This window comes from Ovis aries, chromosome 12, assembly GCF_016772045.2.
Source record: "Ovis aries strain OAR_USU_Benz2616 breed Rambouillet chromosome 12, ARS-UI_Ramb_v3.0, whole genome shotgun sequence".
In the NCBI taxonomy this organism is placed as follows: domain Eukaryota; kingdom Metazoa; phylum Chordata; class Mammalia; order Artiodactyla; family Bovidae; genus Ovis; species Ovis aries.
The window spans coordinates 45576205-45602190 of record NC_056065.1 but is presented as its reverse complement, the minus strand read 5'-3'; positions in this window follow the sequence as shown (position 1 = coordinate 45602190).

Sequence of the window (25986 nt, the reverse complement as noted above, 5' to 3'; positions counted from 1 at the left end):
TACCCCACTAAGGAGGGAGCCATCAGCCCCATGGCAACAATGCACATCGACAGTTGACACTGAATCAAGGAATCAAGATGCCCTGGGTGTTGTTTCATCCAACCTTCTCGTGTTTCCGGAGAGTTCTCATAGGGCAGTTACTGCACACCTAAATGTGGGTGACCCTAGCTCCATCTAATACCCCTTTTCCTTGTGATAGAATAAAAACTTAATTTAAAAATTTTACTTAATTAGAGGATAGTTGCTTTACATACAATATTGTGTTGGTTTCTGCCATACATCAACATGAATCAGCCATGGGTATACACATGTCCCTTCCCTCGTGAACCTCCCTCCAGTTCCTACCCTGTCGCCCGCTTCTAGGCTGTCATAGAGCACCAGGTTGACCTCCCTGAGTCACAGAGCAAATTCCCCCTATGTGTTTTACATAGGGGGAATGCATGCGTTTCCATGCTACTCTCTCAATTCGTCCCATCTTCACCTCTCCCCACCCCCGTGTGTCCACAAGTCTGCTCTCTATGTCTGTGTCTCTACTGCTGCTCTGCAAATAGGTTCATCAGTACTGGTTTTCTAGATTCCACATATATGCATTAATATATGCTATTTGTTTTTCCGACTTACTTCACTCTAGGTTCATCCACCTTATTAGGACTGACTCAATGTGTTCTTTTTTATAACTGAGTAATATTCCATTGTATATATGTACCATAACTTCTTTATCTATTCATCTGTTAATGGACATTTAGGCTGCTTCCATGTCCTAAATATTGTAAACAGTGCTGCTATGAACATTGGGGTACATGTATTCTTTTCGATTATGGTTTTCTCAGGGTATATGCCCAGTAGTGGGACTGCCAGGTCATATGTTAATTTTGTTTCTAGGCTTTTTTTTTTTTTTTTTTTTTGCGCGGGGGTGGGAGGGGAGATCTCCATGCTGAAAAACGAATTTTTTATTAATTTGAAATTTTGGCTTTTAGGGATTTAGGTAAAGTAGTCAGATGTCAATTTATGTGGCTTATTAGACTGATTTAGTCTTATGGACATGTAGAAAGTCATAGATATATAAAATAAGTTATTTGTAGAAATGTAGCTTTTTTTCTATCCTGTCATTTTTTGAAGTTGTTTTTGTTCATATTCTTCCTGGGTGTAACCAATATGAATGTGGTTGGACACAGGACATTTTTTACCCTCCGTGGTTTGAGAGGCACCACTTTTTGATACTAGGCTGCACTGGAAGTTGTGTCCCATGAGTCTTAGCTCAGCTGCCCTACAAAATACAATAGACTCTGTGGCTTCAACAGCAGGAGTTTATTTTCCCACAGTTCTGGAAACTGGAAGGGTTGGGATCTTCTCTTTTTTAATTGGAGTATAATTGCTTTACAATGTCATGTTAGTTTCTGCTGTGCAACAGCATGAACCAGCTATAAGCGTACATGTGTCCACTCCCTCTTGGACCTCCCTCTCAGCCCCACCATCCCACCCCTCTAGGCCGCCACTGAGGACTGAGCTGAGCTCCCTGTGCCATACGGCAGCTTCCCACCAGCTCTCTGTTTTACACATGGTCGTGTATATGCGTCAGTGTTACTCTCTCAATTTGTCCCTCCCTCCCCTTCCTACCCTGTGCCCACAAGTCTGTTCTCTACGTCTGTGTTTCTGTTCCTGAAGCATCGAGGCCTGATGAGGGCCCTCTTCCTGGTTTACAGACAGGTACCTTCTCACCATGTCCTCAGTGAGCTTTCCTTGGAACAAAAGTCTCTCTCCCCCTTTGCTTGTAGGGCCACAGACATATTGGATTAGGACCCCACTCTTATGATCTCATTTAACCTTGTTGCTGTCCTTCAGTTGCTAGCTAAGTCGTGTCCGACTCTTTGCAACCCCATGAACTGAACATGCCAGGCTTCCCTGTCCTTCGCTATCTCCTGGAGTTTGCTCAAACTCATGTCCATTGAATTGATGATACCTACCAACCATCTCATCCTCGGTCGCCCTCTTTTTCGTTCTGTTCTCAAACTTTCCTAGCATCAGAGTCTTTTCCAGTGAGTCGGCTCTTTGCATCAGGTGGCCAAAGTGTTTGAGCTTCAGCATGAGTCCTTCTAATGACTGTTCAGGGTTGATTTCCTTTAGAATTGACTGGTTTTGATTGCATGTACACCCGTGGTGGATTCATGTCAATATATGGCAAAACCAATACAGTATTATAAAGTAAAATAAAGTAAAAATAAAAAGTTAAAAAAAAAACTAAAAAAAAAAAAAGAATTGACTGGTTTGATCTCCTTGCAGTCCAAGGGACTCTCAAGAGTTTTCTCTAGCACTATAATTTGAAAGCAACAATTCTTTAGTGCTCAGCATTTAACCTTAAATACCTTCTAAAATCCCTCTCTCCAATATAGTCACTCTGGGGGTGAGGGCTTCAAGATATAGATTTGGGGGGAGGTGTATAACTCAGCTCCTAGTGCTGTGCCACAAGGTTCAATATATAAAAACAATATGCAGGATTTAAAAATTTAATTCTCCAAGTCAGGCTTCAACAGTACGTGAACCATGAACGTCCAGATGTCCAAGCTGGATTTAGAAAAGGCAGAGGAACCAGAGATCAAATTGCCAACATCTGCTGGATCATTGAAAAAGCAAGAAAGTTCCAGAAAAACATCTACTTTTGCTTTATTGACTACACCAAAGCCTTTGACTGTGTGGATCACAACAAACTGTGGAAAATTCTTAAAGAGATGGGAATACCAGACCGCCTGACCTACCTCCTGAGAAATCTGTATGCAGATCAAGAAGCAACAATTAGAACTGGACATGAAACAGTAGACTGGTTCCAAATTGAGAAAGGAGTATGTCAAGGCTGTATATTGTCGCCCTGTTTATTTAACTTATATGCAGAGTACATCATGCGAAATGCTGGGCTGGATGAAGCGCAAGCTGGAGTCAAGACTGCCAGGAGAAATATCAATAACCTCAGATACACAGATGATACCACTCTTACGGCAGAAAGTGAAGAAGAACTAAAGAGCCTTTTGATGAAAGTGAAAAAGTTGGCTTAAAACTCAACATTCAGAAAACTAAGATCGTGGCATCTGGTTCCATCACTTCATGGCAAATAGATGGGGAAACAATGGAAACAGTGACAGACTTAATTTTGGGGGGCTCCAACATCACTGCAGATGGTGACTGCAGCCATGAAATTAAAAGACGCTTGCTCCTTGGAGGAAAAGCTAAGACCAACCTAGACAGCATATTAAAAAGCAGAGACTTTACCAACAAAGGTCCATCTAGTCAAAGCTATGGTTTTTCTAGTAGTCATGTATGGATGTGAGAGTTGGACTATATAGAAAGCTGAGCGCCAAAGAATTGATGCTTTTGAACTGTGGTGTTGGAGAAGACTCTTGAGAGTCCCTTGGACTGCAAGGAGATCCAACCAGTCCATTCGAAAGGAGATCAGCCCTGAGTATTCATTGGAAGGACTCATGCTGAAACTCCAATACTTTGGCCACCTGATGCGAAGAACTGACTCATTTGAAAAGACCCTGATGCTGGGGAAGATTGAAGGCAGGAGGAAAAGGGGATGGCAGAGGATGAGAGGATTGGATGGCATCACTGAGTCAACGGACATGAGTGTGAGTAAGCTCCAAGAGTTGGTGATGGAGCGGGCAGCCTGGCGTGCTGCAGTCCATGGGGTCACAAAGAGTCAGACATGACTGAGTGACTGAACTGAACTGAGAGATATATTTTTTTTGTGATCTTCGTGTTGTAAAGACTTACTCTTCTTTCAAGATCTTTATGAGGCTTGTTTATTGAGGCATCAAAACTTCCACTGTGTGACTTCCCTGGTGGTCTGGTGGTTAAGAGTGTTCCTTCCAGTGCAGGGGACCTGGATGTGATCCCTCATGAGGGAATTAAGCTCCCACATGCCATGGAGCAACTAAGCCCATGCACTGCAACTAGAGAAATGCTGCAACGAAGACCAGCACAGCGAAAAAATAAAATAAATAAAAATGAAATTCATTTCAAAAAAGAACTTGCATTGTGAGGTCACACCACTCAGTAGAGCCTGTGTCAGGTTTCCCTGCCTCCTTTCACCAGTTCCATTCAGGTGACTGTAAGCATCCCAAACTAGGACTGATTGAGGTCTCAACTCCTGTATCTTCCCCAGATAGTGCTTTATGATTCCAAGGAGAGCCACTGAGAATGTTCCCTACTACTTGAACCACTGTAAGAATTCAACTCTCAGTTGGTCCTTTGTCTTTTCCAACAAACTCCGCTTATTCATCCCATCTCACAGATTCAGAAAGAGACGAGGGCAAGTCCAGTCACTAGCTCACACTTGAATCTGGATGGGTTGTCTTCCTCCCAGAGCTCTGTTCCTTTTTGCTGTCTCACTTGGCTCCAGGCAGGAGAGAGAGATCCAGTGTCACGGCCAAGGTCTTCCGGCAGAGAGCGTCCTGGGTCCAGGGCCCTTATCGCAGTGTCTCCTTAAACTCCATATTATTCCCAAGAGCCTGAGGTGCCTGTTCTATGCTGAGGCCACCTGTCGGGGTCCAGCCTGTCTCCTTCTTGGGCCAGGGCAGGGAGGACCCCCCGCCCCCACAACTCCTGGCTTGTGCAGGACTCCATTTTCCTCTTCATCTTACCTTAAATAAGGGTTTTAGTAGGCTGCCAGCTTATTCATCTGTTGTATTTATGGAAACCACTAAAGTCTTCACAAAAGGGTTTAATTCAATGTGAGGTTCTATCTTTGAAGAAATTTGTTTAATAGTGCAGGGAAAATTGGGCTTTTAATACAGGAAGAGCAGAGCTGCCCTGTAACTTAAAGAGAAATTGGAGCTAGAGATGAGAAGTAGCAGGGAAGCCACTGGGCTGAGCGGGAGGGCGATTCAGAGGTGTGGGGGAGCCAAGGCCAAGTGAAGAACGCCAAGACCACGGCTGTCCTGGGGAAGGCAGCACACAGGAATGGCAGCTCGGTGTCCAGTGGCCCTGGGTTGGTGGCAGGACCCAGAGCTTGATTGACAGGATGGAGCAGTGTTTGCCCCACAGCCTGTGAGCCCCTAAGTTCTGGGACTGTCACAGCCACTGGGGCATCCAGACCTAGTTGACTGCATGCAGTCAGCCTATTATTATTATTATTGTTTTTGTATTTGGGATATAGTTTACTCAATGGACATGAGTTTGAGGAAACTCCAGGAGATAGTGAAGGATGGGGGAGCCTGGCAGACTACAGTCCACAGAGTCCCAAAGAGTCAAACATGACTTAGTGACCGAGCATACACGTATGCACCAATAGATCAATCTCAATCTCCCATTTCATCCCACCCCCACTTTCCCTCTTGGTGTCTATATGTTTGTTCTCTACATCAGTGTCTCTATTTCTTTTTTGTAAATAAGATCATCTATAGCAATTTTTTTCAGATTCCATATACATGTGTTAATATATGATATTTGGTTTTCTTTCCCTCAGATTTTTAATAGTGGTTTCCTGGCTGGGAGGATGAAGCCTCCCACTGAGGAGGGAGGAATATAGGGTGCTTGGGGGCTTTACAGTGAAGAGGACAGGGCATTGGACTAGGAGCATCCTGGGTTCAGTCTGCTTCTGCTGCTTCTGAGCTGTGTGACCTTAGGCTGCTCTGTAAACCTCCCTGAACCTCAGCCTTCTCAGCAGAGAGCATTGCCAGGGACGTGAATCATTGCTTTCGTTTACCGAGCACTTACTATACACCCAGCGCCTGCCCAGTGCTGATCTTTAGCGAGATGCTATTTCTAAAGGCCCTGCCGAGAATATTATCCCGGGGGATGCTTGGTCAGGGCAGGTCCTTCTTCCCCATCCTTAGGGCCGGGCAGAGGGTGATTCTAGAAGCCACTCATGGGCCTTGGGTCCTGCGTGGTACCCACGCACCAAGGCTTGACAGCCCTCAGCCCTGATCCTCTCAGCAGCACATCCCACCCCTGGCCTCCCTAATAAGCCAGGATAGATGTTCATTTTCACAGAGAGGAGAAAGCACGCATGTACGAATGAAGTGAAAAGATAACATGCAAGAAGGTTATCTTTCAATTAAGAAAGGCGGCGATTCTTCCCATCAGGAGTCTTGCCAGGAATATCATTGCAGTGGTTGAATGAGAATAAAATCTGTTGGTGTGAGTGCTGCAGAGCACCCTCCCCCCCACCACCAGCCCTCCTCCCTCTGCCTCCCAGAACTTTCTTTTCCTCCCAGTAGGGGAAACCCACTGCATCTCAAAGTCTCCTCCCAGGGAGGGATGTGGGGGATGCTCAGAGCAGGGCCTGCAGCCCTACCACTGGGGAGGGCAGACTTGTCCTCTGCTGGGGCTGGGTCCTCCTGGGCTGTGGTGGGGAGGGTGGCTGGGGTTGTCAGATCGAGGAGGGATGAAGGGCTGGCACATTGGGGCCCCCGTCACACCACACACATGCACACTTATACACATGTGTTTGCTCCTTCTTCCACCTTTCCTGGGTGTCTAACAAAGACTTTCTTTTGCTCCAAATCTCAGTCCTGCTCCTTTCCCTAGTTTTTTGAAAAATTCACTTTTTAGAGCAGTTTTAGGTTCACAGCAGAAGTGAAGGGAAGATACAGATTTCCCATGTACCCCTGCCCCCACGCACTCACAGCCCCACCTTTATCAACACCCCCACTAGAGCAGTGAAAGTGTTAGTCTCTCAGTCACGTCTGACTCTTTGCAACCCCATGGACTGTTGCCCACCAGGCTTCTCTATCCATGGGATTCTCCAGGCAAGAATACTGGAGTGGTTGCCATTTCCTTCTCCAGGGGATCTTCCCACCCAGGGGTCAAACCTCAGTCTCATACATTGCAGGCAAATTCTTTACCATCTGAACCACAGGGAAGCCCTCCAGGGGGGCCTCTTTTATAACTGATGAACCTACACTGACATAGTTTACCTTGGGGCTCACCCTTGGTGTTGGACCTTCTGTGGGTTTGGACAAACGTATAATGCCTCATGTCTAATGACTCTTGTCTATCATTGTGGAAGCATGAAGAGTATATTCACTGCCTTAAATACCCTCTGTGCTCTGCCTATTCATCTCTGTCCCCATGTCCCAATCCCCCGGAAACTGCTCATCTTTTTGCTATCTTCATAGTTTTGTCTTTTCCAGAAAGCCACATAGTTGGAATTGTATAGTATGGAGCCTTTTCAGATTGAATTCTTTCACTTAGTATTATGCATTAAATTTCCTACATGTCTTTTTCATGGCTTAATTGCTCATTTGTTTTTAGCACTGGATAGTATCTTGTTTTTTGGTTGTATCACAGTGTATTTATCCAGTCACCTACTGAAGGATATCTTGGCTGCTTCCAAATTTTGGCAGTTATGAATAAGGCTGCTATAAACTCCCATGCCTAAGGTTTTTGTGTGGACATAAGGTTTCAGCTCCTTTGAGTAAATACCAAGGACTGCGATTGATTGCTGGATCGTATGGTTATGAGTATGTCTGTGCTCAGTCACTTTAGTCGTGTTTGACCCTTTAAGACCCTATGAACTGTAGCTCTCCAGGCCCCACTGTCCGTGGGATTTTTCAGGAAAGAATACTGGAATGGCTTGCCATTTCTTGCTCCACGGGATCTTCCTGACCCAGGGATCGAACCCTTGTCTCTCACGTCTCCTACATTAGCAGGCGGGTTCTTTACCAGTAGCACCACCTGCTCTCTGCCACAGCGGCCGCACCATGTTGCATTCCCACCAGCAGCAAATAAGACTCGCTGCTGCCCCACAGCCTCACCAGTGTCTGGTGGTGTGGGTGTCCTGGATCTTGGCCGATCTCCTAGGCGTGTGGAGGTGTCTCATTGTTCTGAGTCTGCATTTCCCTGATGACGTGAGACGTGGAGCATCTTCATGTGCTTACTCACCATGTGTGTCTTCTGTGATGAGGCATTTTCCCTGATTTTTCAGCTCACCCCACGTAGGCCAGCACCTGCACTCACCACCAGGTGTCTTTAACCTGCAGAGGGTGGAGTAGGTCTAGTCCCAGCTCCACCAACTTCTGGGTGTGCACCCAGGGTTCTCCTCTTCTGCTGGGGTACAGCCAGCCTGCCCATCCAGTCTGGGTGTCTGCTGTCCCCAGGCCCTAGCTCCTCCCCACCTTGATTGGGGGAATCTCTGAGGTCTCTCAGTGTGGCCACCATGTTCCAGCACACATACTCATAACTATACAATCCAGTAATCAATTGCAGTCCTTGGTATTTACCCAGAGGAGTTGAAAACTTATGGGCATGGGAATTTATAGCAGCCTTATTCATAATTGCCAAAATTTGGAAGCAGCCAAGATATCTTTCAATAGGTGACTGGATAAATATACTGTGATACAACTGAAAAACCAGAATACTGTTCAGTGCTGAAACGAAATGAGCAATTTAGCCATGATGTTCTAGCACACCATGTTCCACACACAGAGGGTCAGGTCTCAGTGTGGTCACCACGTCCCGCAAGCCCTGCATAGCACTGACCCACAGTGCGGGCAGGTGCCACTCTGTCACCTGTCCCGCTGTCAGGATGTTTGGTCACTTACTTCTCTGCCCGGCTTGACTGAGGGTCCCTGTGGTCAGAGCCCCGCTTGCTTGTCCACAGGACACAGTGTCAGCAAAGAGAAGGGCACAGATGCAGAGGACAGGCATGCCTGGTGGGTGCGGGGGCCTATCCACCCTGTGGGCCCGCCTCCGAGGAACAGGGTGGAGGGAAGAAGCCTGGGCTCCTGGGCACTTGGCCCATTGGCTTGGTACCTCCGCTGGCTGCCATCACTGCTAGCTGCCCAGAGACTGGGATGTGGCAGAGGCGGGGGCAGGGACTCCTCGGGGGGCTTGTGCAGGGCGGGACGGGATGGGGGTCCTGTCTTGCTGCTCCCTGGCTGAGCCTCAGCGAGGAAGGGGGGATGGGCAGCTACCCCTGCAGGAAACTGGGGGCCCCGAATGCCTCTCTTCTGAGTTTGGAAGGGGGCACTTCTCCCTGGAGGAGGGGGGTGTCTGTGTCCGAGCACGTGGCCTTCATTTCTGAGCAGCATAAGTGTCCCCAGCCAGGAGGAGGGGGGCTGGAACCTAGAAGGGCCTACCCCTGCAAACAGCTCCTGGGGCAGCCTGGTCAGGGGTGGAGGGCCTGGGGGCCTCCTACCTAAGGGAATTTGCTCATTTTCTGCCTCTCTATTGTGATCAAATGTAGCAGGAGATATATTTTCACTTCTGTAGCCTTCAGCAGTAGAAATACCAACTTCAGCTCAGGTGACAGCGTTACTGAGCTGCTGTGTGTTCTTAAGTCAGTTATTTAACCTCTCTGAGCCGGGAATAATAACACCCATCTCCTAAGTCTGTTCAAGGATCAGATGAGTTAATGTCAGTGAAGGCAAGGTGTCAGTAATGTGAGTTATTTCTTGTTTGGGACTGAACACTGGGCTAGATTTCCCACCTGGGCCCGGATGCACATGGAGAATAGGAGACAGTGCTGGATGCAGGGTTCTCTGTGGATGGTCGGGCCCCAGTCCGCACGGTGCAAAGACTTAGGTTCTTTGGGGATGAAATATGGGCTTCCCTGGTGGCTCAGATGATAAAGAATCCACCTGTAATGCAGGAGACCTGGGTTCCATCCCTGGGTTGCAAAGATCCCCTGGAAAAGGGAAATGGCTACCCACTCCAGTGTTCTTGCCTGGAGAATTCTGTGGTCAGAGGAGCCTACAGTCCATTGGGTCGCAAACAGTCAGACACGACTGAGTGACTGACACGTTCGTTTGCCTGTGCAGAGGGCAGGGCACGGATCCCAGGGGCTGGGGTAGCGCTCGTTCCTTCTGGAGGTTCCGGGGGAAAGGACCTGGGCCCTGGGTGGACATAAAGTGGGAGGTTTGTCTCTCTCCTGCTGTGGTTGCTGCAGATGAGCTCAGAAATCATCATCTCGTTTTGCCCGAGCAAAGAAAGCAGGCATTGTGAGCTGTTCATATATTGATTGACTCATCAAATGATCTGCCTCAGCTGCCTGCATTTGTTTATAGGGTGAAAATTAATGCCACAGATGTTTACTGTATAATAGGATTTGAAATCTGTTTCGGGGATGGGGGGTTGGGAGGGGAGCAACCATTGAAACCACTGGGCCAAGAATCAGAAAAACACTTTTGCATAAAGGAGGATTTGGTTCACTAAGTAACACATGGTGCTTACTGTCAAATGCTAACAAGAAACATGGGTCTTCTCTGCCTTTTGGCCAGCGTTGGCTTGTGCATCCGTCTCCTTGGCTTTCTTCTGCTCTGTGCTGTGATGTGGCACCTTCTCAAGAGTTTTCATTACTGGGAGAGCCTCTTCTGAAAGGGAGCACCCACCCTAATTATTCATCATTAGCACCAAGGCAGGCCTGCTTCCACCTGCTCCCTTTCCACTCACCTCCTGTTCACAGCAGGCGGTGGGCAGCCCGAGTGCCTAGCAAGCCTGTCTGGATCTTGGATGGTGGGGAGGGTCCGTCCTGATGACTCCCCTCTGGACTCAAGCCGTGTCCCTGCTGTCTGTTGCTTGGAACCAGATCTCTGGGTGTTACTGTCCTCTATGATGTGAGCTCCATTTTCTTGCCAGAGCCTCTAAGCCTTACAAATCAGAAAGCCACGGAGGCATCACCAGTTCCTGACATGTCCAGATGATCCCAGGGGTCAGGGCAGAGGGGTGGTCCCTGTGCTTTTAAGGGGAGTCTCCACTACTTCCTCCTTGGACTTTAAGGAGGGTCTTCCAGTGGGAAGGTCCTGGGACCACTGGTCCAGGTGACCACCTGGAGGTGACCACCCAGAGGCCCTGGAGGGAGCTTCCTTCCTGGGAACTTTTCCTTCCGTGGGTTCAAGTGCACACCCTTCATTTGTAAATTTCACTTCTCATGTTTTTCTCTTCAACCAGCTCTGATTGGATTCACTGCAGATTAACATTTTCTATTATATGTTCTAATGTGTTTTTTTAAAACCAAATCTCCCTTCACAGATTGCTGTCTTTATAATGTAGGAATTATTTCTCAGTCACTTTAAAAGTCCTGCTTCATTAGCTTGGTGACTGTTTGGTAATTTGCAAAGTCACTTTCACAAGTTTTTAATACTGCCCGGTTGAAAATCACAGCCGTAAATGTATTAGATCTTAATAGTGTTATGATTCTGTCTGAAGTGAAAAAAAAAATTAGAATCAGTAATTAGCTCTGACCTCAACACAAGCCTGCACTGGGCAGGAGACATGCTGATTTCAGAGTCAAAGTGCCTGGCATTTAAAGAATCTTCCGGGAGGCCATGCTTTGTCTCAGCAGCAATGAGACCATGACACCTTTCTCCTTTCCCTCTTTCTCCTTATCATGGCTTAAAGCTCTTCCTTTTGTGGAAAGCATCTCCTGTCTAGACAAGGCCCTCAGGGGAAACACATAGGGCAGGTGTGATTTCTATCCATGTGCAAATGGACACTTTGAAGCCCCCAAATTCAGGTTTCCACTCCAGCTCTATTTTTTTTTTTTTTTTTTTGCTGCTCTGATTGGCTTGCAGGATCTTAGTTCCCCTGTCAGGGGTTGAACCCATGCTCCCTGCAGTGAAAATGCGGAATCCTAATCACTGGACCACCAGGGAATTTCCCAGTATTATTTTCATTGTAAAGATTTCTTTTATATATTTGTTTCTTTTGACACGGACCATTTTTAAAGTCTTTATTGAATTTGTTACAATATTGCTTTTGGGTTTTTTCATTAAATTTTTTTTAAGTTGGAGGATAATTGTTTTACAATGCTATGTTAGTTTCTGCCACACAACAACGTGAATCAACCAGAAGTACGCATATGTCCCCTCCCTCTTGAACCTCCTTCCTATTCCCCACCCCATCCCACCCCTCCAGGTTGTTACAGAGCCCTGGGTTCTGTTTTTTTATTTTTTTTTTATGTTCTGGTTTTTTGGTCATGATGCACGTCTGGTATTTTTGGAATCTTAATTCCCTGATTAGGGATCAAACCCACACCACCTGCAGTGGAAGGAGTCCCGATCATTGGACTGCCAGAGAAGTCCCCAGGTCTGTTTTCTGACAGAAGATGCTGCCCATTGGGAAGATGTGTCTGGAGGTTTTCATTGGATATTATTGGTTTTGACATGCTAACTTTCCCCCTCTTTCTGTGTTGAGGCTGCCTCTGAGTTGTACAGGGCAAAGGGGAAAGTTGAAAAGGGCAGTGATGTCTCATCCCTGCTCAGAGGTTTCCAGGCCCCCAGGGGGACAAGGGTGCTCCACGCCTGGGTGACTGTTCCCTCTGCTCGGCTCCCAGCAGCATCTCGGACTCCCCGGAGGCCTCTCAGGCTCCTCCCAGCTGCACAGCTCGAGTCAGGCTCCCTCTCGGGGGAGAGGCTGAGTGGGCTCCAGAGAACCCGGGAGCCTCGCGCCACTTTGTCATGTTCCATTTGCCCTGATTAATTTGGCATCTGAATGAGCAGCAGAGGGAGGGGTGCTCCCCTCTAGCCCCTTACAGATGTTTCAGGCCAAGGTTTTTCTGGTAAAATCGATTCTGACATTTTGATAAGAACTCATTCGCCGAGTTCTGTATTTTGAATCTTTGACTCTAAGCTGTTCTGAAAACCAGCTGTGAACCTAAATCTTGTTTGTGAAATCTGCATACTGCATCAGCAGCAGACACGGTGAGCACCTCGGGGTCATTACATAGGCACTGGAAGCAAGTTGGTGAATGCTGCAGGATTGAATCGCAGTGGTTCATCAGACTTCTGCCGGGCAAGGCACCATGAGGGACGCGTAATAAATGTCTTGAACCCGCTCCTGTCTCTTGCAGTGTTTGGAATGAAAAAAAGGAGAACTTTCATGGAAATAATTTTGTATTCATGAAAAAGAAGCAAAATCTCCACTACTTAGGAAGCTTGGCTGCAGTGTGGAGCCCAATATCTATATTGGGAGTGGTGACCTTTGTCACTGGTAGAAGGAGAAAAAGGAAAGACTGGATTGGAAGCCGCTTAGGCCCCTGTTGGAAAGGCACACGCCTCTGCCCAACTCCAGCGTCCCATTTACAAGGTCATTTTAGCAGGAGGGAGAGAAGGAGCGAGTGACAGACCCCCAGCTCATCGTGAGTGAGGCTGTGTCCCTCCCTCAAACGAAGCAGACCCTCTGAAGAGCTGATGTCAACCAGAGGAGAGGAGCCAGGTGTGTGAGAAGAAAGGGCTTGGACCAGGAGAGGAGGGAAGGGGTGGGAGAGTGATTAGAACTCTGCCTTCTCTTCCTTTCAGTGGACCATTCATGTGAGATGTGCAGTGGGCAGGATTGGAGCTCCCTGCCTTCCCCACTGGCCCCCTGCCTGAGGATATGGCAGGTTCTTGGGCCTGGGCTCCCCGACCCTCTTCTTCTTCCCTCAGAGGTAGAACCCGTGGTACACCTGGAGAGTTGGTGCAGGGTCCTCAGATGATACCTGCTGTACACCTGGAGAGTCGGTGCAAGGCCCTCAGATGATACTTGCAGTACACCTGGAGAATTGGTGCAGGGTCCTCAGATGATACCCGTGGTATACCTGGAGAATTGGTGCAGGGTCCTCAGATGATACCCGTGGTATACCTGGAGAGTCAGTGCAGGGTCCTCAGATGATACCTGCGGTACACCTGGAGAGTCAGTGTAGGGTCCTCAGATGATACCCGTGGTATACCTGGAGAGTCAGTGCAGGGTCCTCAGATGATACCTGCGGTACACCTGGAGAGTCAGTGTAGGGTCCTCAGATGATACCCATGGTATACCTGGAGAGTCAGTGTAGGGTCCTCAGATGATACCTGCTGTACACCTGGGGAGTTGATGCAGGGTCCTCAGATGATACCTGCTGTACACCTGGAGAGTCAGTGTAGGGTCCTCAGATGATACCCGTGGTATACCTGGAGAGTCAGTGCAGGGTCCTCAGATGATACCTGCGGTACACCTGGAGAGTCAGTGTAGGGTCCTCAGATGATACCCATGGTATACCTGGAGAGTCAGTGTAGGGTCCTCAGATGATACCTGCTGTACACCTGGGGAGTTGATGCAGGGTCCTCAGATGATACCTGCTGTACACCTGGAGAGTTGGTGCAGGGTCCTCAGGCGATACCCATGGTATACCCGGAGAGTCAGTGTAGGGTCCTCAGATGATACCTGCTGTACACCTGGGGAGTTGGTGCAGGGTCCTCAGATGATACCTGCTGTACACCTGGAGAGTTGGTGCAGGGTCCTCAGGCGATACCCGTGGTATACCCGGAGAGTCAGTGTAGGGTCCTCAGATGATACCTGCTGTACACCTGGGGAGTTGGTGCAGGGTCCTCAGATGATACCTGCTGTACACCTGGAGAGTTGATGCAGGGTCCTCAGGCGATACCCGTGGTATACCCGGAGAGTCAGTGTAGGGTCCTCAGATGATACCTGCTGTACACCTGGGGAGTTGGTGCAGGGTCCTCAGATGATACTTGCTATACACCTGGAGAGTTGGTGCAGGGTCCTCAGATGATACCTGTGGTATACCCGGAGAGTCAGTGTAGGACCCTTGGGTCATACCTGTGGCACACCTGGAGAGTCGGTGTAGGGCCCTCAGAGTGAGAGGAAGGCATTCTGGGTCTTGGGAGCATTTCTTGGGTGACCTGCCTGTGCTGTTAGAAGGGAGAAGGTAGGTCATATACCTTAAATGGTGGGGGTGGTGACCTGGAACAAGACTGAAGGCTGCCACCATCCTGCCCTGGCCTCCTAGGTGGTCCTGGAGGCAGCAGATCCCTTCTGGAGCACCTGGTGTCGCAGACACACCAGGAGGTGCCGGGCTAGAAATCAGCCAGAGTGCTGGGGATTCTGACCGCCTGCCAGGGAGTCCTGGTTTCCTCTGCAGCATCACTGTGCAGAGTTAGGTCAGACTCATGGGAGATGCTTTGAAAGATTTTTATACGAGAGATCAGTGAAAAATGCAAGTGATGCCTGGGCCCACTCACTAATATAATTTAGGGGCATCCTTTTCTGGAGTCGGAATGAGTAGAACTCACAGAGTAACCCCTACCTAAGGTTCCTCTTGGTAGGTGCTGGGGTTTCAGAGTCTGGTGCACTCCAGGTCCAGACCACATGTCTCTGGTGTCCAGTCTTCCCTGCTTCAAGTGGGTGACCACATTTCTCCATCCACTTCTTTGTCACTTAGCTCCACAGGCACCGGACACCTCTTCCAGGTCCAGCTCTGTGCCCAGAAGGAGACATGATGAACAAGAGACTGTCTCTGTATTGAAGGAGCTCAGAGTCTCGTGGAGCAAGGAGACACATGGATATCTAGATATAGCGTGACGTAGGAAGGACGTTTATGAAAATACACATGTGAGAGCAGACAGAAAGATCCCGAGCAGGCTTTCGAGGACCAGAGAGGGCATCGGGACAGGGAGGGGACACCTGAACTGGATTCCCTTCCAAATGAGCCCCCTGGGACCTGGACTGATTCTTCAGGTGTACCACAGATGTTGCAGGGTACTGATCTTGTCTGCAAGAAGCTGAAGAAGCCCTACGGCAAATATAAAACAGTGTAAGGGGTTTTGTCACAAGCTGCCTACAGCCTTGTTCAGCCTGGTCAAGCTTTCTCATACCAGGACCTAGACGATTACAGAAGCGTGGACACCAATTGTCACTTCTATCCTTTGGATAGTTCTATGGTCAGTGTGTAATATTATGGCAAGCGCATCATTTACAGTTTCAGGTTATCTGAACCAGGTCCTACTGTCAACACTTTAGAGAATATTTCCTTTATTGCTGGTGCTACTGTTTACAACAAGACCACCACCACTTACTGCTGCTGCTGCTAAGTCGCTTCAGTCGTGTCCGACTCTGTGCGACCCCATAGCCGGCAGCCCACCGGGCTCCCCCATCCCTGGGTCCTCCAGGCAAGACCACTGGAGTGGGTTGCCATTTCCTTCTCCAGTGCATGAAAGTGAAAAGTGAAAGTGAAGTAGCTCAGTCGTGTCCAACTCTTAGCGACCCCACGGACTGCAGCCTACCAAGCTCCTCCATGCATGGGATTCTTCAGGCAAGAGGACTGGAGTGGGGTGCCATTGCCTTCTCCACACCATTTACTAGGTTTTCTTATTATCACCAGCAGCTTATGACCAGCAGAAACTATTTTTAAGGCAAAAATTCTGCATCACCTTACTTGTCTCTGAGAAAATAATCAATTAGAAAGAATTCTTACACAGAAAAAAAGTATTTGCTAAAAATGAACACATGTTAATAAAAACTTTCAGCAGATTAGGGTAGAACTTATTGTGATGAAAGGTAACAGTAACTGTCAAAAATCCATAGTATGGGAAAATGCAAATTGAATCCACAATGAGAGATACAACATACTCAGTCAACCAGTTAAGATGTAAAAAGACTGAGGACACCAATGTTGACAAATCTGATGATCATGGAAAGTCTCATATATTATTGGTAGGAAATCAAATGGTATGACCACTTTGGAAAAATACATGGCAGATTCTTTAAAATTTTTTTTTTAAATTTAGTTTTTAATTGGAGTACAATTTCGGCTATACAATGAAGTGAGTCAGTTACATGTATTCATCTGTCCCCTCTCTCTTGGATCTCCCTCCCAGCCCCATGTCCCACCCTTCTAGGTCATCACAGAGCACCAAGCTGAGCGTCCTGTGCTGCCCAGCACCTTCCCGCCAGCTGTCTGTTTTACTCGCGGTAGCGTAGACATGTCAGTCCTGATCTCCCAGTCCGCCCCACCCTCTCCTTCCCCTGCTGTGTGCACAAGTGCATTCTCTACGTCTGAGTCTCTATTCCTGCTCTGCAAATAGGCTCAGAGGTACCATTTTCTAGATCCCATATATATGGATTATTATGTGATATTTGTTTTTCTCTTTCTGACTTACTTCTTTCTGTATAACAGGCTCTAGGTTCATCCGCCTCACTAGAACTGACCCAGATTCATTCCTTTCTATGACTGAGCAATACTCCACTGTGTGTATGTACCACTTCTTCCTTATCCATTCACCTGTTGATGGACATTTAGGTTGCTTCCATGTCCTAGCGATTGTAAATAGTCCTGCAATGAACACTGGGGTATTGAGCATCTTTTTATGTGCTTGTTGGCCATCTGTATCATAGGGGATATGTCTGTTTAGGACTTCTGCATGGCAAGTTATTATTAACAAAGCTGAATACGTATCTACTGTATGAATCAGCAATTTCTCTCTTGGACATTTACCAAGAGAAATGAAACTATAGGTTCATAAAAACACTTGTACAAGAATGTTCTTGGCAGCTTTATTCATAAAAATGGGAGGCAACTCAGGTATCCACCAAAAGATGAATGGATACAAAGAGATACAGTCATACAGTCATGCCCAATAGAATACTGTTTGGCAATAAAAAGGGAGAATTTACTGATACATGCCACAATGTGGGTGAAGCTCAAAACCATCATGCTGGGAGAAATAAACCAGACACAAAAGACTGCATATTATATGTGCCATTTACAGGAACCCTTAGATGAGGTAAAACTAATCTATGATGACAAAAGATCTTAACAGCGGTTACCTCTACTGCGGATGATGGTGTCTGCTATTTACTGGGAAGGGACATTAGAGAATTTTCTTGAATCATAACAATGTCTTATACCTTAACAGAAGTTTGAGTTTCACATATATGTGCATTTGCCAAAATACATCCCATGCTGTATTTGAGATCCATACATTTGTATTATTCTCTGTAAATTTTATTTTAAAAAATCCCCTACAAACCAATATTGAACTCTAGTTAATGATATGCTGGCAGAAGTGTAGTCATCTATGCAATTTACTTTGAAGTGCATCAGAAAATAAAATGGATTGATGTATGCATAGAAGGATGGATAATTATAAGACCGAACAAATATATCAAAATGTTCATTGTAGGATCTAGGCAGTGGGAACAAGGGTTTTCTCTGAAAAATTCCAGCTTTTCTGTATGTTTGATAGTGTTCATAATAAAATGTTGGAAGGAAACTAAGCAATATATCTTTCATGGATTCATATATATCTGGTAAAACTAGATTAAATTTTTTTGAGGAAATTATAAACAGAAATCAAGATAGTGGTTATCTCTCTGCTTGGGCTTTTGATCCCAAAGAAATGCCCCCAGCGACTCTATGTGAAATGTTCTGGTTTCTAAGTTGGGTGGGTTAATGGGTCTTTTCTTTAAACTCTGTAATTTACACATGCAGAGTATATATCCTACTATGTGTTAAGTATTACACAAATATTAAAGAATCTATAAGGTTCTGAAAAAAGATTTTAAAGGAAACAGCTAGGCCACTCAGTTTTAAATAGACTTTGCATAGTTTGGGTCCAAGTAGGGCTGCTCTTCATCCCCAGTGTGTGCTGGAGTTCAGGGGAGGAAACCAGTAGGGATCCAGCCTGGGGTAAAATGGTGATGCTCCCGTGACTCAGGAAAGTGGATCTTCAAACATTTTTTAAAATTTAATTAAAAAAATTTTTGCCCATGCCATGTGACGTGCAGGATCTTAGTTCCCTGACCAGGCATTGAACCTGCACCCCTTGCAGTGGAAGGCTGGAATATTAATCACTGGACCACCAGGGAAGTCCCTGGCTCTTCAAACTTTGACTTTAGTTGCAAAAATTCAAAGTGATGGCTATTTTCCATATGCTTATTTTACGTGTATGTAGAAAACCACATAAACTAATACATCTGGAATTCAAACTCTGGTAACTCAAACCTCAAATCCAATCATAAGCTTCCCTCTTCATGCTCTGCAAATGACCTCACTTCCCGCTTCTCCAACCAAAATGGAAGATATGAAACTAGAGTCCCCAATTCCACCCCCAGCTACCAGCTTCCCTATTGGTTCTTCTTAGAAATCCGAGAGAGGGGTTTGTCTGTTCTTCATTTACCTGAGCTCTGCTCCCTCCATCATCATCTCCCTCCATCACTGGATAAATGTACGATGGCTGCCTGGTGGCTCAGCAGCAAATAATCCACATGCAGAGCAGGAGCTGCAGGAGACCTGGGTTTGATCCCTGGGTTGGGAAGATCCTCTGAAGGAGGGTATGGCAACCCAGTCCAGTATTCTTGCCTGGAGAATACCATGGATAGAGGAGCCTGGTGCATTACTGCCCATGGGGTCACAAAGAATCAGACACGACTGAAGCAGCTAAGCACAAGCAACGCTGGCCTTCACCTTGCTGTGCTTACCACACAGTGTTGTTGACTACAGATTAAATGACGGTATCTCTCAAGTGCTTAGAAGGGGGCCTTGCACACCATGCAAATTCAGTAAACATTCAGTTCAGTTCAGTTCAGTCGCTCAGTCGTGTCTGATCCTTTGCGACCCTATGGACTGCAACACGCCAGGCTTCCCTGTCCATCAACTCCTAGAACTTGTTCAAACTCATGTCCATTGAGTCGGTGATGCCATCCAATCATCTCATCCTCTGTCGTCCCCTTCTCCTCCTGCCTTCAGTCTTCCCCAGCATCAGGGTTTTTTTCCAATGAGTCAGTTCGTTGCATCAGGTAGCCAAAGTATTGGAGTTTCAGCTTCAGCATCAGTCCTTCCAATGAATATTCAGGTCTAATTTCCTTTAAGATGGACTGGTTGGATCTCCTTGCAGTCCAAGGGACTCTCAAGAGTCTTCTTCAACACTACAGTTCAAAAGCATCAATTCTTTGGTGCTCAGCTTTCTTTGTAGTCCAACTCTCACATCCATACATGACTACCGGAAAAACGATAGCTCTGACTAGACGAATCTTTTTTGGCAAAGGTATGTAGCTGCTTTTTGATATGCTGTTTAGGTTGGTCATAACTTTTCTTCCAAGGAGCAAGCGTCTTTTAATTTCATGGCTGCAGTCACCATCTGCAGTGATTTTGGAGCCCCCCCCCCCAAATAAAGTCTGTCACTGTTTCCATTGTTTCCCCATATATTTGCTGTGAAGTAATGGGACCGGATGCCATGATCTTAGTTTTCTGAATGTTGAGTTTTAAGCCAACTTTTTCATTCTCCTTTTTCACTTTCATCAAGAGGCTCTTTAGTTCTTCTTCACTTTCTGCCATAAGACTGGTGTCATCTGCATATCTGAGGTTATTGATATTTCTCCTGGCAATCTTGATTCCAGCTTGTACTTCATCCAGCCCGGCATTTCTCATGATTACTCTGCATGTAAGTTAAATAAGCAGGATGACATTATACAGCCTTGATGTTCTTCTTTCCCAATTTGGAACCAGTCTGTTGTTCCATGTCCCGTTCTAACTGTTGCTTCTTGACCTGCACACAGGTACCTCAGGAGGCAGGTAGGGTGGTCTGGTATTTCCATCTGTTTCAGAATTTTCCACAGTTTGTTGTGATCCACCCAGTCAAAGACTTTAGCATAGTCAGTGGAGCAGATGTTTTTCTGGAATTCTCTTGCTTTTTCTATGATACAACAGATGATGACAATTTGATCTTTGTTTCCTCTGCCTTTTCTAAATCCAGCTTGATCATCTGTAAGTTCTCGGTTCATGTACTCTTGAAGCCTAGCTTGGAGAATTTTGAGCATTCCTTTGCTAGCGTGTTAAAGGAGTGCGATTGTGTGGTAGTTTGAACATTCTTTGGCATTGCTTTTATTTGGGATTGGGATGAAAACTGACCTTTTCCAGTCCTGTGGCCACTGCTGAATTTTCCAAATTTGCTGGCATATTGAGTGCAGCACTTTAACAGCATCATCTTTTAGGATTTGAAATAGCTCAGCTGGGATTCCGTCACCTCCAGCATTATGACTCGACTCTACCCATTATACATCCTTTATCTATCTTTCTGTAATCTATCTTTTTGTAATCTGCCTCCACTCTGCCCCTCATCCGAATGTCTTGACATGGCCTCCCACTGGCTGTTGCTACCTTGTCACCTGGCCTCGAAAGTTTCTCACTGACACACTCCCTATCACCAAACCCATCGGTTCTTTGTCCTCATCCTCTGCAGATCCCAGCAGCTATTTCTTCTGCAGGCAGGCTTCTCTGTGGCACCACGCTTTCTTGCTTCCCTTCTGACACTCTGACTGCTTTCTCTCTTACCTTTGTGAGAGAGCTCCTATCCCTAAGCCTATCCCTTCAATGTCTGTGACCCTCAGGATGTGCCCCAAGGCTGTCCGTTTCCTTCCATGAAAAAAATTTCTCTTGGGAACTGTCATTAGTTTTACAGCTTTCGTTTTAATGATGACACCCAAGACCGAGGGCAGGAGGAGAAGAGGGTTACAGAGGATGAGACAGTTGGATGGCATTATTGACTCAATGGACACGAGTCTGAGCAAACTCCAGGAGATGGTGAAGGACAGGGAAGCCTGGTGTGCTGCAGTCCATGGAGTTGCAAAGAGCTGGACACGACTTAGCAATTGAACAACAGCAACCAGATATCTATTGATAGCCTGAACAACTCTCCTGGTTTCAGGACTGGAACCCCTGGACAGGGGACACCTGCACTTGGACATCCCCCTCCCCATCCACCATGTGCTCCCCTCTTGAGCTCTTTACCGCAGAGCACTCTCCATTCGGGTTCTCCTGCTTCTCAACTGCCACAGCTGATCATCACCCTTGTGTCCGCTCTCCCTCCTAAACATCTAGAACTAGGTTCCTTCTCTCTGCCCTTATTGCACCTGTCGTAGACCTGGCTTCCATCCTCTCCCTTCCAGCTGCTGCAAAGCCTCTTCCCCAGGGCCCCTCTCTTGCCTTACTTCAATTCATTCTCTCTTCAGAGACCAGCATTGTTTTCCTAATGCCCACCCCACACCCCTCCCCCGCCCTTTTTATACTGCACTCTCTGGCTTGTGGGATTTTAGTTCCCTGACCAGGGATGAACCCCAGCCTTTGGTGATGAAAGTGCTGAGTCCTAACTGCTAGACCACCAGGGAGTGCATGCTAAATTGCTTTGGCCCTGTCCGACTCTTTTCGACCTGATGGACTATAGCCTGCCAGGCTCCTCCATCCTTCGAGTTTTCCAGGCAAGAATACTGGAGTGGGTTGCCATGCCCTCCTCCAGGGGATCTTCCTGACCCAGGGATTGAACCCGTGTCTCGTGCATGCCCTGCACTGAGAGGTGGGTTATTTACCACTAGCACCACCTTGTTGTTCAGTCACTAAGTCATGTCCTACTCTTTGCCACCCCAGGACTGCAGCATGTCAGGCTTCCCTGTCCTTCACTATCTCCCAGAGTTTGCTCAAACTCATATCCATAGCATCAGTGATGCCATCCAATCATCTAACCAGCATTCCCAAGATGCACCACTGAGGAAGCCCCAATTCACCCTCTAAATTTCCACTTTTATGATGTCATTTCCTACCTAACTCATGAGAGTACCTTTCCACTGCCCATTCACAAGATCCAGCTTCCTGGATTTGATTCACAAGGTGTTGCTTAATCTGGCCCCAGGATGCCCTTCCTCCATCCTCCTTTCCATCTTTCAAGTCTTGTAAGTGCTGTGTGCTCTCTTTTGTGGGCTTTTACATCTTGTTCTCACTTCTTGCGACGTGTCTCCTCCACTGGATCTCTTGGATAACCCCCAGTATCCTCTAGTGCTCAGCTGTCACTTCCCCCAGGAAGCCTTCTCTGATCTTTTTCCTCATTCATGCATCATTCACGAGCACTTCCTTTGCTGAGGATGGAGGACCCTGGAAGAGTGGCAAGTTCTTGCCTTCACAAAGCTGACCTCTGTTGAAGGGAAGACAGTAAGTGAATAAATGATTAATATGATAGGTTCCCGTAGTGACAATGGCAGTGAAGACAGAACGAGGTGATGCGATACAGTTTGCACGTGTTTCTGTGTTGGAAACATTGAATACCTGCCCCTGGTGGCCTTTGAACTTCTACCTGATGGAACTTGAAAAACCAGCTGTGCAAAGATCAGAGGAAAGGACAGTCCAGGCAGAAGGAACACCTCAGAAGACCTCAAAGTGGGGAGGGGGTTGGTTCTTGATTTGTTTGAGGAATGGAGAGAAAACCAGAGTTTTGGAGTACCTACAGCAAGCCCCAGGAAGAGAAGTAAGATATCTGGTTTCCTGACTGTCAGAGGCAGGATCACATGCTTCCCTGAGGGTCACATTAAGGAGCTGATTTTATTTTTAGTACATTGGAGGGTTTTAACCAGGAGGGTGATAAAATCTGATGTAGGTTTTTTAAAATACAGCAGCTTTATTGAGATTATTCATATGTACAATGCAGTTCACGCATTTACAATGTACATCTTAGTGATTTTTAAAGTATATTCACAGAGTTGCACAAACATCACTACTGTTGATTTTAGAACCACAATCAATTTTCATCACGACCATGAATCTGCTTCCTCTCCCTACAGATTTGCTTGTTCTGGACATTTCACATCGATGGAATCACGTAACATACGGAGCCTTGGGCCCAGCCTCTTTCACTCAGTGTGCTGTTTTGCCCGTGTTGTAGTGTGTCTCAGTACTCCATTCCCTTTATTGCTGAATAACAGCCCGCTGTAGGGACAGGCCACAGTTTATGCATCTGTTCAGCAGTTGCTGGGCTTTTGGGTTGTTTCCACTTTTTGGTTCTGTGAACATTCGTGTGCAAGTCTGTCCAGGGACGCGTGATTTCACTCCCTTTTGGCATATGTGTGGGACTGGAGCTGCAGGTCACAGGATGGCCCTGCATTCAGTCTTTGGAGGAGTTGCTGGGCTGTTTTCTGAAGTGACTGCACCATTTTGTTTTCACACCAGAGATTTCATTTTAAGGATTTATAAGTTATGGTTCTCTCCTGGTGTAGAGGGTTAATTTGGGGAAGCAAGACACCTGCTAGGAGGCTGAGGCATGACTCCCAGGAGAAGAGGGGCTGTGCCCCACGGGAGAAGAGGGGCTGTACCCCACAGGCTGGACGGAGGAGTATGGGCGGGGGTGTATTGGAGAGACAAGCCAGAGCTCCCAGGGGACTGGGTATACAGTGGGAGAAAGAGACGTCGGGAAGGCTTTCCACAGGAGGAATGTAGCAGGAGGTTGTGCCTTTTAGTGAGGGATGCCGAGGACTGGGATTCAGCCAAGTGCTCTCTGTAGGATAAATTAAGTTGCAGATGCCTATTAGGCATTCCAAGAAGAGATGGAAAGAAGGCGGTTGATACAGAAGCATACAGGCGAGGAGGGCAGATACACTTTTGGGAGCATCAGCACACAGATATTTAAAGTCAGAGGATGTTAATTAACCTATCGAGGGAATGAGGCAGAGAAAGAGGTCTCAGATTATAGCAATAGGGTATTCCAGCATTTGGGGGTTAAGCAGAGAAGAATTCACTAAAGGAGATGGAAAATGATCTGTAGTAAGGGAAGAGGAAAATCCAGATGCCATGGACAGCAACCTGGCAACAGAGAAGGGGGATGTTTTAAGGAGAGTGCAGGCATCAGTGTCACGTGCTACTGAAAGTAATATCGTTTGAAGGCTAAGTGACCATAACATGTGGCCACATACATGGCAACTCCGGTGGTGCAGAAAGCATGTTGAAATGACATGAGTGGGTGACTGCAATAAAGAGGAGTAAGTTGTAACAGAGAAATATCTTTTTTCAATTTTGCTATGAATGTTGGCAGAGAAATGAGATGGTACCTGGATCTGGGCATGAAGTCGAGGAGGGTATTTTTTAATATGGAGACACTAGAGTGTATTTAAATACTGATGGGAATAACCCACCAGAGAGGTAGAACATGGTAAATCAGAGAAAGGAGGGTAATTGGAGAGAAGAGCCCTTGAGGAGGGGCTGGAGCAGGAGGACAGAGAGGGGCCAGGATGCCCTTCCTCCCAGGGCAGGAGAGAGGCCAGAAAGGACAAGTGATGTGGGCAGGATAGAAGATGGTTGGGGAGCACCCCTACTTTCTCAGAGAAATGTAAGCTGGAGTCTCATCTGGGTACTGGGGGCAAAAGTGATGTTGGACATTTGTGGGATGAGGACATGTGACCTTGACATCTGAATGCAGCCAAGTGGACTCACAGGGAAGGGAAGGAGGGAGGAAGTGATCGATTTTACCCGAGACTCATCAGAGCAGTTACCTAGACCATTCCCAGTAATGTGCCATTGTCGGGAAGCAGAGTGGAGTTCCAGGGCTTGGTGTGCCCTTTTCCCTCTGCCTGTCCATCCCTCTCTACCTGCCTTCCTTCTGCTTTCTTCCCTGTCTCCTTCCCCTTCCCCTTCTCCTCTTTCTTCAAATGCCAGAAAAGGAGTGAGGTGGACAGTGTGTCTAGGAGGAAATACAGCAACTAATACCACCCCTAATTCAGGTGAGGAGAGCAGTGAGGCCATGAAGGCAGCGATGTAATGTGAAGTTGGGTCTTCCTTAACCCAAGAGGTTTTGGGTGTCCGTCCACACACAAGAGAGCTGGAGGGACAGGAGATGCTGGTCAGAGAAGGAAGGTTTGCAATGGCAGCCTCAGAGGTGTCTGGAGGAGTGGGTGGCCGCCACAGGGGTGGAGGGAAGCAGGTTGAGGAGCTGAGGGTTGAGGGGAGGGATGGGTCATCACACAAACATTGCCATCACCCAGAAAGATGGCAGACTGGAGAGGATGCCAATGATCCAGGCATAACAGACCAGAGCCGGGTTGGTGGGGGGGGGGGGAATGCGGCCAGGAGACCTGCAAGGCCAGCAGTGGGGAGGGAGGGACCACCATGACCAGCCTTAAAGGAACTGGGGCTTGTGGGAGAAAGCAGGAAAAATTGTTCTGGGAGCTGCTAATTGGGAACAGGGAAGGCACCAGCTTCACGTTTAGAATCTGAGATACCTGGGGTGTGAGAGAAAGGCAGCACCTGGGAAGGCCACGGATGGACAGGGTCCTGGGGTAAGAGCAGACCTGGACGCAGATTGACGGTGTTGGTATGACTGCCCTCCCCTAGGCTTTATTAAATAGTTACTTGTTTGGCTGCGGTGGGTCTCAGTTGTGGCACGCAAACTCTTAGCTGCAGCATGCAGGATCTAGTTCTCCAACCTGAAACTGAACCTGATTCCCTGGGAGCGCAGTCTTAGCCACTAGACCACCAGGGAAGTC